Source organism: Manis javanica, unplaced genomic scaffold (assembly GCF_040802235.1).
Source record: "Manis javanica isolate MJ-LG unplaced genomic scaffold, MJ_LKY HiC_scaffold_24, whole genome shotgun sequence".
In the NCBI taxonomy this organism is placed as follows: Eukaryota; Metazoa; Chordata; class Mammalia; order Pholidota; family Manidae; genus Manis; species Manis javanica.
Genome location: NW_027332170.1, coordinates 923,539 through 938,012, shown reverse-complemented (window position 1 = coordinate 938,012; position 14,474 = coordinate 923,539). Strand labels below are relative to the sequence as shown.

General features: G+C 41.1%; 1 protein-coding gene across 1 annotated transcript in view; it reads left to right on the top strand.

Annotated features, from left to right (window-relative positions):
* The window catches only part of LOC118971528 (transcription initiation factor TFIID subunit 1-like), a 142,671-nt gene extending 129,494 nt beyond the window's left edge, over window positions 1–13,177 (top strand). The window contains exon 39 of the mRNA XM_073228299.1: window positions 12,399–13,177. The gene's annotated coding sequence lies outside the window, so the exon portion shown is untranslated. The remainder of the gene's footprint in view (window positions 1–12,398) is intronic.
* Window positions 13,178–14,474: the final 1,297 nt, after the last annotated feature.

Sequence of the window (14,474 nt, the reverse complement as noted above, 5' to 3'; positions counted from 1 at the left end):
GTTGATGTTCATTTACAAAGAGATGCCCCACCCAGGCTTTTGCACTGGGAAGTACTCTACCATGTTCCACCAGACACAGTTTCCTTCGTCTTCTATGCACAAGAATCATTTACATTTCATCCATTTTCTGCGATTTGTAGATTTGCAATATAACTCAAAGATAATAAGAGGTGGACTTTTTCCAGAAAAGTGCACTCCCCAGATCCTCTTAATAGTTTTTAACCCATTTCAAGTTTTACATAGTTTTAACTGCCAGTTCCACTCCTCTTCTCTGTTCATCACGACAACTTTTCAAAAGTGAAATGTATTCTTTACAAAAGTGGAAGGAGGCAATGTGTGTTTATTTCAATTAGTGGGCACGTTATGTGTGTCAGAACTCCACATCCCACACATGATTGATGTTGGTGGCAAAGGTATACTGGAGGAAGGAGGCAGGAAAAAACTACTTCCTGAGAAAGAATGACTGAAACCACAGAACTCTCCTCACAAAGGACTCCTTCCAAGTTACTGAAATGCATATTGTTCTCTTTACCAAGGGAAATATCTAGTGAGGGAACTCATTTGCTCTCTGTAAAATATTAACGTTCAAGATAATGAGTATATAATCAAATGCCAAAGGTTTTTGTGTGAGCAGTCATCTCTTTACTTAGCTGATGCAAAGACATTGAGCATCTGTACCAGCGGGTAGTGATTTAGCCTGATGAACAAGAAGGTTTGAGTGGAATTGTTCCAGCACTCTGCCCCTAAGGATGCTGTTAAGACCCACTACTTGGGAAGTAAGAATCAGGAAGATTGTATTTCCCCGTGACAAGGGTTTTATGCAAGCCCTGTGATCTGGGAGGACTACAAGGAAAATGAAGGCACTGTGGTTAAACCAGCCTTCAGTTACTGTGAGGAGGGAGAGGCAGTGCTCTGGGTGAAGGTCCAGGATGTAGATGAATATGTTCACAACAAAGTGTCTGTTTTGGAGGTCCCAGGAGGAGAAGCTATTTGGGGGGTGAGGATGGCCAGTAGGGTGAGGATTTATCAGGGAATGGACAGGGCTCAGCAGGATAGTAAGAAAATAAAGGAAACAATACCAGGGGAAGGATAGAGCAAGAAGAGTGATGGTCCCTAGAAAGCAGGTTATAGGAATTTCAAGGCTGAATCATCTATGTGGTTGGGCAAAAATACTACTTCTACCTAGTACTTGTATAACACTTCTGGTTCACAAGGCATGTTCTTATGCATCTGAGGCATTTAATATCAACACCAGTCATTTTTGAGTAGTTACTATCATCCCTGATTTATAAATGAGGAAATCAAGGCTCAGGGTGATTTAACTGATTTTCTGAGGTCACCATGCTAGAAAAATAAAAACTGAGTACCTGAACTCAGGCTTACTGTTACTACATCGAGTGTTTTTTCCCCCCTTTTCTATCGAAATGTCCACACCAGTGGAATTACGGGAGAGACTGACTGACCAGTTTGAAGATGTCTATTTTAGCTCTGTCATGAGGGCCTGGCCTTATTCAAGGCCAGTTTGGTTGGAAGACATGCATGGTGACTGACACTTACTGGAGATTTCAGTGGTGGGTTTAGTCTGTACTGAGCCACAATTTATAGTCATCCTGAGAGGTGATAAAACAGGAAAGCATTAAGCAACCGGGTAGGCAGACAGAGAACACAGAGCAACTTCTCCTTCCACTCTGGGTTGTACCTCAGTACTGGTTTATTGTTTTTCAGAAGGGTTTGTGTTCCCAGATTATCAATATTAGGTATGAGAAAAGAAAATATTCCATAGTTTGATTAAAAGTATGTTGAAATCATCCCCTGCTGTAGATGATCTGGCTGTGACTGTCCTTCGCATTCATGAATAATCATGCCTCAGCAGAGATTTTTATTTGCTCAAGGAAGTAGTTCTTGATAGCTTGATGCTGGTCTGCAGAGATTCTCAAGCCATTACTGTCAGGTTTATGACCTGGGCTATCCAACCCAGTAGTCACCAGCTACATGTGGTTAGCAAGCACTTGAAATGTAGCTCGTCCAAGATTAGATATGCTCTAAGTGTAAAGTACACAGTGAGTTTCAAAAAATTACTACAAAATAAACTGTGAACCAGCTCAATATTGATAACATGTTAAAATTATATATTCTCAGATATGTTGGCCAGAAATATTTTTTAAATCAATTTCAACTCTTTCTTTGTCCTTTTTTAAAAAAATGCAGCTCCTAGAAATGTTTAAGTCCCATATGAGGCTCATATAATACTTCTGTTTTCCAGCGCTGCTCTGGAGGTAGATGAAGTCAGCCAGTCCAGTGGGAATTCAGTAAAGGCCGTATAATATCTGCAAGAAATCACCTCACCTAGTTTGTAAATTCTGGTTAGAAATTCACTTATTTGGTTTAAGTCAAATAAGTCTCTGCCACCAACCCCTCCCCAGTTGCCATCATCACCCAAAACGCAGGTTTTCCCCAGGAGAAGTCATACATTTACCTTTATATTTTTTCTAGACTTTCAGAATCCTAAAACACCATTTCCTTTAATCATATGGAACTACTTGCAGTTTACTGAACAATTAATAATACCATGTCTCTGTTCCTGTGCTCACTACACACTTTGGTCTGAAGAACTCCTACTTGCCCCTTAAAACACAGCTGAAAAGTTTCCTTTCATTCAGCAGCCCTGACTTCATGCTATGATGTCCTTCCTCCTCGGCTGCGCTCCCACTGTGCCCATATTTGCATTACTCACACCGAACTTTTTGCACCGCACTGCGGCTGTGGAGGGGCTGATCTGCCATCCTTCCAGACTGTAAGCTCCTTGGTATTTTCAATTCACTTTTATCTCCAGCACCTAACACAGTATCTTACTTGGTAAGTTTTCAGCAAATATTTCTTGAATTAATGGAAAAAAGAAAAAAAAAGAGAGATCACATTGATGAATTTGCAGCTGCTCCTGGCTTCATGTTTTCGTTCCTGTTTTTCTTGTCTTCTCATGTTTATCACTCACTTTTTACACACTTTTCGGGCCATCGGTATTTATGCAAGCCAATGTACACAGAGTTCTGTCATTTTAATGTAGGTGCTACTGCTCAGGAAATAAAACCTGGTGGGCAGAGACTGAAGCTCAGGACTTCTGGTTACTTCTGGGACATCAGTGCCAATGGGGGGCAGTAATGCATAGACAAGCATCTCTCTGGCAGCCAGCACTGCAGCTTATGCAAAGAATACCACAGCACAATTGCCCTTCCCAAACTGTCTAGTCAGCCTAAAGCCTCTTGCTATGGGTACGCTCTGTTTATAGAGATAGGGGGAATTATGGAGAGAGAGGTCTGTACCTTCTGTTTCTATTTTATTTCTGTCTTGTTTTGTTTTTAATCACTGTATTTTAGAATGAATAGCAAGTGGATCAACAGTGTCTTCTTTTTGAATTACCAGACTCTGTAATTTTCAAAAACCCCTTCCACTCTTGCACCACCCACAGACCCATCTGTGCCCATCCAGCTGAATTATTGTATTTGGTGTCATATTCTGCATCGTCATTGTTGCAGTCACGCTACTGGTTTTATCAGGAATCTGACAACGTAGAAGGTAAGATATTGAAAGGGAGTAATTTAAAGAGCATCATCTTATTTGTTCATGATTCAGAAAAATGAGAGAATTTTGCGTGAAATTTGAAGATAATACCCTAAATCTGAAACTTTGAAAAAACTGATTTTTCAAAATATCACTTATGTTCTTGTTTTTAGAGAATTTTTAGAGTCCAACGTCCTTTAGCTAGCTCCTTTATTTTCTTTCTCTCTATTCTACACCATGTGAATGTTTCATATCCAGAGTTGATTTCAACATCTTTGTTAGGACCTCATAAGCTGCAGAGTTAAGCAGACTTGCCGGGCAGGCAGAGTGAATCTTCCGCAGTCATCTACCTCCAAATGCTGGCAGTCCCACACTCCTTCCATGCCTCCTTCCTTGGCCTGCCTCTTGGCCCCGTGTCTGCAGCCACCATCCTGTGCCACATGCTTTTACTGTCTTATACTCCCCGCGCTTTGATGGATGCTCGTCTCTCTAGTGTCTATGATATTACATAGAAGTGTGTTCCTCAAAGTGTACTTCAGATCCACTCCCTGTACCAGAATCACCTGAAACACTTGTTTACAATGTAGGTTCCTTTGCCCTACCACAGACCCTCTAAACTAGAATCTCTGAAGTGGATGCATTTTAATGACTATCCAGTTTATTCTACTTCACTAAGTGTGAGAGCTTCCAGTGTAACTGCTTCTATATAGATAGATTCCCACTTTTCCAGTTCATCTGCCCAGATTCTGAGGCCCTTGTACACTTGCCATCTGAGTTACCAATGTTACTTCAAGAGTGAATTACAGAGCAGGTGGGGAGTCACTAAGGTGGGGGCAGGAGAGGAGACAGGATTTCTCAGCGTGATGAAAGGAGGACAGAATTTGGTCTACCGGTATCTCTGATCCAGAGAGAAGTGGACCGAGTCAGCTCTTCCCTAGGTGCTTCATTGCATCGTAAACTTTCACTTCTGACAGTGAAGAAGAGGAATTCTGGTGAGTGAGAAACCGGGGCACCTGCACTGGTTTTCCAAAGGGTTGGTGCTCACACGGGACATGGGGGTTGTGTTTGGTAAAGTTGTGTTCAACTAAATGTTTCTCCTGAGGTTTACTGCTTTCCATATGTTTTATCCTAGTTACTAGCAGAAGGTAATCATTTAAAATATGGAGACTTTGTAATTTTTGTCACAGATGATAAGTGAAATGCTATGGGTACATGTTATTTATTTGCTTATAAAAATTAAACACTAAGGTTAAGATCAAGTTCAAGCCATACTTGCTTGATTTTCTTCATCTTGGCATGACATGTAATGTAAAGAGTGTTTATGCCAGTTGATAATTTGTTTTCTTTTTTGAATATTAATAAATATTCTGTAATATTTGACTACCTGCATTTAAGATTTTTAAGGGTTTTTTTTAGATTTCCATTTCTGTGTCTTCATTAATTTTTCTCATGAGTGTCTTACAGTTTTCAGAGTGCAGGTCTTTCACCTCCTTAGGCTTTTAAGTTTTGTGTCACCCCAAAAGTGCTCTGATTCTGTGGCTTCTAATGATGGCAGCCTTTATAAATACACTTCACCTCCTTGGTTCCCAGTTTTCTCACGAGTATGATACAGCTAGAGTAGGAGTTAGGAGAGGGGACTCTCGAGATAGACTGCTTAGACGCAAAGTCTTTTTCTCCTGGATTCTGCTCTTGTATAGAACCCATCAACTGTGTGCACATCAGGAAGCACAGGTCATGAGTCAGGAAGCCAAGCTCAGGGAAATATGCTTTGTGGTGCTAGAGTCAAGTTGGTTAAGTCTTTGCTGTCTGGGCATAGATAACTTTGCTGGAGTGACAACTAAGTTTATGGGAAATAATGAATGTGGTGGGATAAAAAGAGTTAATTCAGTAGAGTACTCAGAGTGGAGCCCGGTCCACAGTGAGCATTCAGTAAGTGTTAGCTGTTACTGTCACTTTATTGTCCTGCCACTTTCTGGCCTTTGAGCAAGTGTGCGCTGGGATCAGCTATCTTTCTTCTGCTGATCCGATTCTACAGTAATATAATAATAACTGGTTGTGTGGCATCATCATCTGTTGCCTGGGGGAAATGAGGCTACTGTCACAATCTCGCTTTCACAAATTCATCTCACGTTCACACTAGGAAGACAGATGGACAAATCTCTTGTGTAAACCTAAAGAGCATCAATAATTAGCACATATAGTCAGGACAGTTACGACAACCTTCTGAAGATAAATTGATTTGTTGTGTTTTAACTTTGATACAGCCTGTGTTGGGTTTCTCTTGGGCAAAATATTCAAAGGGGAGGAGAGGGTGCAGTTTGAACTGGGGGGAGCCTGATCGTTGTGGTGAAGACCTTTCTGATCATGGAAGAGAGAGGTGTTGCCTCTAAAGGCCTTAGTCTTGAGGAAGACAAAGATTTGTTCAACAGTCTGATCCATACGTTAGATAATAATGCACATAGTGTTGTGTGATATGAAACCTTAAGCTTCGAAGCCCAGGAGGGACCCCAGGGTCATCTAAGTAAGCATTCTGCTTCTATGGAGATGAGTGCCAATGTCATCTAAGACATATCCATAGTTAAACCTACTTTTGAGGAGGTTTCTTAAGTAAAGCTTTAGCAGTTCTGCTAGCTGTGTCAAGAGTAGCATTGCATTGATTACTCAGAGGCATTAGGTTCAAGCATGAAGTCATTGGAGCCCAAACTAGGTGAACTCAAAGACCATCTATATCCCCTTTAGCTCAATGACCTTGGTTGAGTTGTCTAATTTCCACGGTTCTGTTTCTCCATCTGTAATAGAGAGATAATATCTCACAGGGCTTCCATGAAGATTGCATGAGATAAATGTGAATAAAGTACCTGGAATATAATATGCACTAAAGAAACTGTAATTATTATTGTTATCCAAGATCATCTTAAGTCATTTCTATGATTAAGGGATCCTGTGAAAGGGTCTCTTTTCCATCCAGATGTTGCTATTATACTGTAGAAAATTTTCCAGTTCAGTGTCTCATTGCTTGGGATTGTATTAGTTAACAAGCACCCATTTAGAAGGCAAATTATCTTACTAGGTCTACTGTTTACTATAATAGTGGTGAACTGGTTAACCAGCTTTCTAAAAAATAAAAAATTTATATACCCCAATTGTAGCATGTGCCAATTTCCTCTGAAGTATGAAATTTCTGAGTGCTTAACATTCACTTAAAGCTTGTGCCGGCCAGCTTCAGTGCACCTTTATAACTGCCCCCTCCTTGTGTAATAATTTGAGAAGGCTGCTTCTCTATCACCATCTAGTTGAGAATAGCAGTTTGGGGAAATGAGAGATTTGCTGAAGGGAAAAAGTTGGGAAAGTGCTATTTTTTGAATTTTTGAGCAACAGTTAGGGTGCTGAGTGGATAGGAAGGCTACCATGATGAGCTGTGTATAGTTCGCAGCGATGCCTGTGTCAGGTCTGTGTCCAGCCCCAGCCTGGAAGTGGATGTTCTAGCTCTTCGGTCAGCTTGATGATGCCGGTGATGGTGCACGATAGCGGCCGTGATGGTCATGACAATGGTGTTTTTGACTTGATGTGTGTTTTAGTAGAATGAATACTCTTGGTTTTGGGGTCTAGTCTCAGGCCCTGGCATTTATTAGCTGAGTGATCTTGAGCAGGTCGTGTGTGGCAAATGAAGATCATATTTTCTTATATAGTTATGATGATGAGAAGACAAAGGAGAGAATATACACAAGTGCTTTCTACACTGAAAAGTGCTTTATCAATACCATCTACTAGCACTACCATCAGAAAGCAGTTACAAAGTGCTAATTCTTTGTAATGTGGCACTTTGTGCTATAAAAGGAGTCATAGACAGCAGCATTTCAGACCTGCATGTATGTAGAATTGACTTATGAATCTTGCATATAAATAGACTTTTAATATTAGAGTCTTAGGAAGGGACTTTAACAATGATCTAAATCCATCTTCCCAGAAGCCAAGGCTCAGAGAGGTAAAAATATCTTATTCTTTTATTGACCATCCGTTCTGTGGTAGGAGCTGTGGTGTGTATCATGGAAGACACATACACGGATAACATGATTGGTCCTTGCCTATAAGGAGATTGTGATCTTGTAGTAATCAAAGACAGGTCAGGGACTCAGGACATAGAACCCTGGTTATATTCTATTCCTAAAAGGTCAGTAGTAAATGGAAATGCACTAAATTTCTACAGATCTTGCTTTTCATACAAGGGGATGGGGCTCAGCCAATATTTTCATATACTGAAACTTTGCATTCTTATATAATCTTAATTAAATGAATTGTCCCAAAAATAGCAGGGTAAATGAAATCAGAAATGTTACACCAAATAACTGCTTTTCTTTGCTGTTCTTTAGTATACATGCCCAATAGAAATCAAACACGTGTTTTGAATGAAGCCTGGAATGATTAAATAGAATTCCATGTCCACTTCTTTCATCAATCTTGTTCCATTCTGAAAAACAAGTTGCTCTATATAATTTATATCTCAGTTCCTTCATTTGAAAAGCAGGGATAATAATATAATATACATAATACTGCAATGGCAATTAAATGAGATGATCTATACAAAGCACTTTGTCTGATTTCTGCCATGTAATACATACTAATTATTATTATTGTTGCTACATAGGAGATACAGAGTGATGTGCCTGTAAACTCATGGTTAGAAGGTAGTGGTCCCAGTGTTTAAAACCAGATAGGCTTGATGCCAAAGCCCACCTTTCTCAGTGTGCTGCCACTGTCCCTGAGATCATTCCAGCAACGCTGACGTTTTCCCCAGGAGTCCGTACTGAGGAGGAGGACAGAGCCAATCCCCAATAATTGATTCTGTCCTGTTTTAAAATCACATTTGCCTGTCCTTTGTTGCTTTTTGGTTTATTCTTGGGCCTTGGCTCTTCAGCCCTATCTAGTTTGAAGGGAGAGAGCAATGCTCTTTCTGCTTTCAGCCGCCACTACCTTTTCTTGCACAGACCCTTGTCCCCAACAGCCTCTCGCTGTGAGGGCCACCTGCTACCCCTTTTCTTCCTTCTGCCATTCTTTTCTCTGGATTGATGAGAGATATCCACCCTCAACACTCCAGTCACTTTTTAAAAATCCTTTACCTGAAGCAAATCACCTAACGTTGCAGAAACAGCGGAAGTCATTAATACTCATTTTTATTTTTCAGGGAAAATAATGTCTATTTGTAACAGAATATCAAATCAGAATGATTCAGAAAAATAGTTAGGTTTTATTATTCTTAGAGACAACCATGTGCAGGCAGTGACTCAGTTGATCACAGTTGATTACACACTGAGAAATGTGCCAAAGTGCTGTACTACTGTCAGATAATCTGTGATCTGCATATTGTGTCCATCGGCCAGCGAGCTCCTGACGCTGCAGTTTGGGAAGCCCGGCAATGCCAAGACTGTGAACGACTGGATGCAAGGTCACAAAAGAACAATATGCCCCTGATTTGCCACTGACACCATTCGGTTTGCTAAGTTTCCACAGCCGTCTTGTTCAGAATCCTGTTGGTTGAGGAATCGTCCTAGAGAAGAGAGACTTGTCCTCAGCCATGTGCACCTTCCCGTTTAGTTCTTCCACCTTCCCTTGTGCTGCCCAACGGGTTGCTTTTAATTTGTGGTGGACGTGGGTCAGGCAGAATCCCCTGGAGTGATCTGTATGTGGCCAGCACTCTGCAGCTTTTCTTCTAACTAACTCTGTAAAAACGTTTTTTTTAAAACTGCAGACACTGGCACATACACACTGCCACCATTGCTCAGAAGACCACTGTTTCAGTGCCTCCTTCAGAATGCTTCATTCACTGAGATTTTTCTAATATGGGTTTCATACTCATATACACAAATTTCAGGGTAAGATTTGACTGTTTATAAAATCTGCTTACTGTTACGGAGAATTCTTATCCACTTCAAGCCCAGTGAGGCATGACTGGGGGTAAATTGCGTGAACTAGACATTTTTTTAATGATAATTTATAAATACACATTTGTTACTAGGGCTTTATCCCCACTGAACCATCACTCCCCTTTTATAATCCATATAATAGGGGAGGAAGGATGAGGGGAATTTGGAGTTTTCCCCTTTTTTTGAACCGTTTCTTTTCACTTTAGGACAAGAACTGTCTCTTCTAAACTATTGTAGGCACTCAAAACAATTATTGAATGAATGTTGGCTACTAAGAATGGAAGTGATGTGACTGATGGTTACAGACTATCAACTGCTTTTGCTTTCTGGAGGACATGGAAAGGAACACTAGCGCTGTCCCCAGGAGGAGGGGCAAAAATACTCTAATCCTCACCCCGTGAGACTCCAGTGCCCACCCAACCTGTGCTGCTGGCTGCTGGCCAGTGCTTGGAATGGCCAGTGCAGTGTCTTCACCCTGAGGCTGGAAAAACACAGAAGCCTGTCTTTCCTTAGGTCTCTGGGACTATCATCCCCAACTTCCAACCCAGCATTGGGCCTGTAGTGATACACTGTGACATTTGAGACTGGCATATGCAATGGCAAAATACTTTCAAATGATGACAGTGGGGTCTCCAGTATTGGAATGCTACTTGGCCTTTCTTTAGGAACTCTAACCATTAGAAATTATTTAATCACCTGTCAGTGAAGCCTGGCAAAATCTATACTAACCTGTGATTCCTAAAGTAGGAAAACGACTACTCCCTTCCATCCACTTGAAAAAATAACATTATAGGAGATAAATATCGTGTCTGCGTATGTATGTATATATATATGTATATGTGTGTGTGTATATGTGTGTGTGTCTCTGTATGTATGTGTATATATATATGTGTGTGTATATATATATATATATATATGTACATATCTTTCCTTCCTTTCCTTCCTTTTCTTGTGGTGGGTCTCATTCAATGTCTACCTTGGGCTACTGTCTGAGGAACTTTGCCTACAGCATCAGTCCATCCACCCAATTGTTTGTCCACTCACCTAACTACCATCTGTCCACTAGTCCATTAAGTTATCATCCAGCCAGGCAGCCGCTGATGTGCATTCATTGATCTGCCCATCCATACGTTCATCTTTCTGTCTAACCAGCTAGTCAGTCACCCATGTGCCTGTCCATCCAACTATGCACATGAGTTGAGTGTCGTCTTCTCTGTGCTGAGTCCTGATCAACTATTTTACGAAATGTCTTTAAATTTGGATTTTTCTCATTAGTTGCTCCTAAGAGATTCAGGTAAAAATGTGACAGGGCAGGAACACAGCATTTTATAAATGAATGAATTAAATACACACACACACACACACACACACACACACACACACACACACAGACAGACACAATATCAGTGTATCACATCCAGAGGCACTTGACAGTTTTTTTAATTGTTGGTGATGTTCACCAAATTTTCCCTTGACAAAGTGCAAATGTATTTTTAAAATTAGTACATTGCTTTGCTTGTGGGGGGGCTACACTGAGCTCATGGAACTATGCTGTTCCCTCTCAGTGGTTGAGTATCCATTGATGACCCTCATCAAAATCAATTATTACTGGAGTGGTGGTTTTCTGTTTCTGTTCCTCCTTCCATATTGGTTGTCATTTTTTGCAAACAAGAGCTCTCTCCTTTCCCTACCTTCTCCACTGTATTCTTTAAGGCACATTCAGATGGACTCTTACGTTGGACTAGTAGGAAGCTACCTCGGGCATCACTGGGCTTCTTCCCTACCTCCTTACCTGCCAGAGACCCAGCCAGGTTCTCAGGAACATCCACAGCACTGGGAGTCAATCCTGTTCACCACTCCAATGCCCACCATTCAGCCACATGATCTGTTCAGGCCTGCCTCATTGCAGTTTCTGCAGATTCCTGGCACAAGAGAATCTTGGGCAAGTCTGGGAGCCTCAGTGCCCACCATCCTGCTTCCGCGGTGCCCCAATGTCTAACTTGTGATAAGCCTCAGGGAAACTCTTCCTCCAGTTGCCTAGGCGTACCCACCTCTCTTTTCTCCCTCTCCCTCCGTGACGTCAGGAATAATTGGCTCAGTGCTTGGTCTTTCACAAGGCAGGCAGAACCTTTGAATTCAAGGTTACAGATTTCCTCACCCCAAGGAAATATTAAGGGTCTGTTACCACTTGGGTAGCAGTATCTACAAAGGGCCTGAGAATGAGAAACACAAAAATTTATCCTGTCATAGAGAGTTTTTGGAATGACCTGGAATTGTAGCTGTGAGTTGTAATTAGTAAGATGTTTTCTGAGTCCCAAAAACCTGACTTATAAATGAACACAATTACTTTGTAATGAGTAGAGCCAAGCGGTGATATCTGCAATTTACAATTGTCATTTCTTTCTGCAAAGTGATGAGACTTTGCTTCTCGATATCTTATTTCAGTCTGATTCTCAAGTTTTTAAAAAATTGGCAGACTACTAGTTGTCAAACCCTATGAGGGAAATTTCTTACCGTTTTAAAGTTCTAGAGCTAAACTTTTTAATTTTCTAATTTACCATATATTTTCCTTATATTCCTTCATACAGTTTGTGTGTGAATGTGTGTTAACAAATATATTCGTATCAATATGCATGTATATTCATTCATATACATATTCATGTGTATTTATTTTACTATTACAAAAAAGATCACTTGTTCTGATAAATATGTACATATCATCCATGCAGATTTCTTGTCTTGAGAGCATCTTTTCACCTCATCAGCTCTTTATGATCTTTGACATGTATTTGAAAACACACATCATCATCAATTACTTCACCATTCGAAGATTCCCCTCCCCTTGTCTGCTCTCTGTGTTTGTACCCAAGATCATGCTTTCTCCACTAGATCCCAATCATTCTTTCTGTGTGCATTTAGGAAGAACAAAGGACCAACTGAAGTGAATAAGTGTGAAAACACGATCACAATTGGAAATGGCATGCCCTGCGATTCCCTGGACATGAAGGGAGGCCACAGGAATGATGCCTTCATGACAGAGCATGAGCGGCTCACCCCTCTCTGAAGGGCTGCTGTTCTCCTTCCCCAAGACACTCAGCATTTGTTCTTTGCAACTGCTGAGGATCACACGTTATCAAGGGCAGATTATACATTTAGTTTCATCATTCTTTATTAAGAAATTTTTGTGGGTATGACAATGATAGGCAATCCTTTACACCCGTGAATACCCTTGGAACTGTACGCCACTCTCTAAAATATTTCTCTGACAACACATTGTGTAAATTTAATCACGTGGTGTTTATAGTTATTGATTTAAAAAATGCATTAGTATTTAAGCATTTCCAGAGATAAGGCCAGGCTACTATATGTTTCACACTTGGAAGACCTAAGGAAAAACATTTTTCTAGTGGAAAATACCTCTAATATGGTGTAGAAATTTCTGAAAATGAACCCTTTTCAATATCATTTATATCACTGTGTACATGACTAAGTAAGCAAGAATGAAAAGTAATCATTATAAATGGAATGAATGAAAATGGGCATGTTGATGCACAAGGTGGAATATCCTGTTGTTACCAACAGTTATTGTATCTTATACATCCGTCTCTTCTAGGGCAGCTCTGCTTTTTGACTATTTCTGCAATCTGCAAAAGTGGAGCCTCTGCTAACCTAATAAAGTGCTAATCATCTCTTTTTGATTATGTGACTGATTGTGGTTTTCACGCTGTGGAATATAGTAAACCTAATTTTTCCTAGTTATGTTTATTCTGCTCTATAACACTAGAAATAATTGAAATTTTTTGTGTGTATCCTTGCTTCAAGATACCTAGTAGTGTTCAGACTGGATTTTATTTCCAGACTGACCACGTGTTATTCTAAATTCTAACATTAATTATGATACATTTATTAATAAAAAGAAAGTTTGCTGCCCCATCTCCCAGGGCTGTCACTCAGTGTTGATGTTATAGCAGCAGTCTCTATCTCATTTCCCTGCCGCCAGCATTTTCCCTGGACACAGACTCTAAGATGGGTAGTGGCATGCAGAAGGCTTACTGTGGGGTGGGGGGGCTCTCAGGAGATACAGCTCTAAGCAGTGAGGAAGGCAACTGAGCTAGACAGACACTCAGGTGTCTGCCATCGTCTGATGTTCCTGTCTTTGTGTAATCCCCTCTCCACTGAGTGAGGACGGGACCTGTGACTTCTTCTAATTAACAGAATATGCAAAGGGGAGAAATGTCACACCTGTAATTACTTTATGGTATGTCTGAGTCTCTCTTGCCAGCAGACTTCTAGAGATTCTCTGTGCTGGCTTGATTAAATAAGTGGCCATGCTGGGAAAGCCCACAGGAAAGAAACCATGAAGAGCCTCTAGGAATTGCTGGTGGGTTCTCATCACCGAAGACAGCCTCCCACCAATGGTGAGCAAGAAATTGGGTTCCTCAGTCGTAAAACCACAAGGAAATGAATTTTGTGGACAATTGGAGTGAGCTTGGGATCAGATTTTTCCCCAGTCAAGTCTCCAGATGAAAATGCAGTCTGGCCAACACTTTGCAGCCTGAGAAGAGGACCTAGTGAAGCTGTGGTCAGACTCCTGGCCCATGGACATTGTGAGACATGATAAGTGTGTGTGTGTTTTAAGCCATGAAGTATGTGATAATATGCAGCAACAGGAAACTAAGAGTGCAGACAGAGGGAGAAGTAAGCAGCAACATGGATGACCAGAGGACCCTGCTGCTTCTAAAGAGAGCTTAGGAGGTGGGCCTGTTCCTGACTGAGGTAAAGTAGCTGGGCCTTTGTACCCCCACGTTATTAGTCGGGCATGGCCATGGATGCTCTCTGCAGCAGGCTTTGCTCTCAGGAAAGGCAGTGCCCTGTGGCTGGGGGCAATGCCCACTGAAGGACTCAGCTGTGAGCCTTCAAAAGCCAGTATTCCCAGCAGCTGGGGTTGGATACATGGGCCCTGAAGAGGGAGCCTGGTGGACCCCAGAATGTCCC